Below are 2,809 nucleotides of genomic sequence, written 5' to 3' on the forward strand. Positions count from 1 at the left end.
TGCATTGATTCATTTTAATCTCCTTGTGAAAGAAAGCACATGGCACTATCCTTGGTCTGAACAAGACATTGATGTTGGTATGTGTTTTTTTTTCTCTTGCTAGCTGGGCTTGTGGCTCCAACTAGCCTACAGAAGATGGCATCAGGAAGCAGCCTGAGCCATCTCTGACCCAGTGCCTGGCACAGGGAACCTCACCGAGAAGCACTATCTGAGAAACATAAAAGATTTCCCAGAACTCCTTGGTGCTAGTGTTCAGTGAGCTCCTTCCTCTCAGCCTCCTCTCCCTCAGACTTGCTGGTCTCAGTCTGAGAGGACCACCATCAGGGCTCAGCAAAGCAAATGGGAAAGACCACCAGCCACCTTGGTGATGTAACTTTTCTCTGAGAGGAGGCCTTTGAGGTCCATTTTGTGGCTTTGATTTAATGTATGAAAACAAGCTTTTAATTGAAATACTCTCTTTTTTTCTGCATTTTATCTTTAGTCTTTGAGTTTAAAAAATCCAATTCTGCAAAAACCTAAAATGAACATTATTTGAATAATATGGTATCACCTATACCTTTGTTGGGCACTTACACATGCATTATTTTGTGTGATTTTCACACCAGTCCTGGGAGGCACATGATACCATTCACTTATAGATTCATTGTTCACCTTACAAGTTCAGCATTATAGATGAGACTAAGGGTCACAGACACCAAATAACTTGCTGAAGATCACAGGGCTTGAGTCTAGCAGAGCCAGTACACATGCAGTTTTTGTTTCCATAGGTCCTCAACTCACTTTGCTAGGTTGAGGAGGGGCTTCCTTGAGGTGCCATCTGCCACCCTTTTGGGACTGGTGGATCTACGTGTCTCCACCGTTGCTGGAACTTGGGGAGTTTTCAGCCTAAGATGTTTCTGTGCCTCTGGTTCCTGCAGCTGCCTTAAGGCAGAGGGAGCAGTGGAACAGGGTTGAACCAGAGCCCAAGGTGGGCTCATGGTTGGGTTTCCTTGGCTGTCCTTTAGCGTTTTCACTTTGTTTCTGAGAACCGATCCGTTGACTCCACCTGTGCTTTCACAAGCCATCTCATAGGGAGAGGAAGAAGCACCTGGGCCTGGAAGCAAATTAAGGCTACTTCACCAGGTGCTCTTAAATTGGTGTCTCCAGCACATTATATGTATAATTTATTCTGAAGTAAAATTGATGAAAGTTTAGCCTTTTCTTATTCTAATCCCTCATAATTGAATGTTTGTAAATTTCTATCATCTTCAACATTTGAAAACTGAAGTAATTTTTAAACATATTAAATATTTAGAATAACTAAAAATGAATAACTTTCATTTAATCTCCCATATTGAGCATCCTTTAAGATCAAATTAGGATGGCCAAACAGCTCAGCAGATTAAAGTGCCTGCTCAGGCAGACACAGGGGCCAGGAGTTCCACCCCTGGCCTGCCATTCCAGCCCAGCCCCCGGGGTGTTCTGGGATGGCCATTGAAACTGGACATGGTGTCGCATGCCTGCAATCCCAGCACTTGGGAGGCGGTAAACAGGAGGATTACAATGAGGCCAATCTACACGGTGAAACCTTGTATACTGTGTGCACCTTGTCCTAAAATACAAAACAGAAAAAAAAGCTCAAATTATTGTTTCTGTGAAAAATTCAGCATTAAATTGTCTACAAATAGAACACATGAATTTGATGTTGATTTTCAAATCTCTTAAATTTTCAGATTTCAATAAAAATCATTTAAAGGCCAGGTACTATATGACTGAATAAATCTTCCTTTTCTTTTCTTTTTCCCCCCTTAGCATATCTGTGAAACAAACCCCACCAAACTTGTTGGTACCACTGCTTTTTTGAGCCCTTCTTTATGTGGTCAGTGGGACTAGTCATGCGGTAGCCATGGCACAGAGGCTCTTTGAGAACACTTATTACTGCCTGTGACTCATTCTGCTGGCTCGCTGCCTCGGCCTGTACTTCCATGCTACCATTTAGCCTTCAAGTTCACACAAACATGAGCCTTGGAATTCATATATGAAGAAAGGAACTTTTACAACTATTTTCAGTAGTAAGAGCATCTTTAATCAATCAATTAAATGTCCCCTCCATTTTTATTGCCAGCATTTAGTGCCTTCCTCTGATGAACAGCTCATATCACTAATAATTATTTGTCTCAAAGTATCACTTACCTCTAGATAAAGTTGGAATGACTTTGTGGTATTAATTTCAAGGGGATATTCAGTGTGGCAGGCATGCATAATCATCCAAAGTTCTTCCAAAAGGGAAGGCACTTTAGTAATGATTCTGACATAAAAATAATGAAGTATCATTATGAAAAAATAAAAAAGAAATAAAATGTTAGCATATTTTGTTTCTTTATAGCAGTGCTTGTTAGTATTACAGAATGGTAGGGTTTGACTGGCATACTTGTGTGTGCATTTCACCTATGTTCATCTCTTTCAATCCCACCTACCCCTCCTCCTTTTCCTTTTCCAATCCAGTGAAGCCTGAGTCCCCCAATTGTACTTTCTGGTTTCTTGCCATCCCTCTTTATGAGTTTGCATTTGCTTTTATTTTCACATAAGAAAACATGTTATTTCACTTTTCAGTCTGAATATTTTCACTTACCTTGATGCATTCTAGCAAGTCCAGTTTGCCTAAAACTGATGTGTTTTCATTCTTTTTTTTCAAAATTTTATTAATAAACAGAGAGCAATGAGACACTTTCGAATCAAATCAGAAGTACAGTTTCAACAAATAATACACTGCATATATTCTTCTTAGTGGTTAATTGCTGTACAAGATGCGGACTTGAGATCCTATTTA

The sequence above is a fragment of the Octodon degus genome, unplaced genomic scaffold (genome assembly GCF_000260255.1).
Source record: "Octodon degus isolate 3935 unplaced genomic scaffold, OctDeg1.0 scaffold00328, whole genome shotgun sequence".
Taxonomy (NCBI): Eukaryota; Metazoa; Chordata; class Mammalia; order Rodentia; family Octodontidae; genus Octodon; species Octodon degus.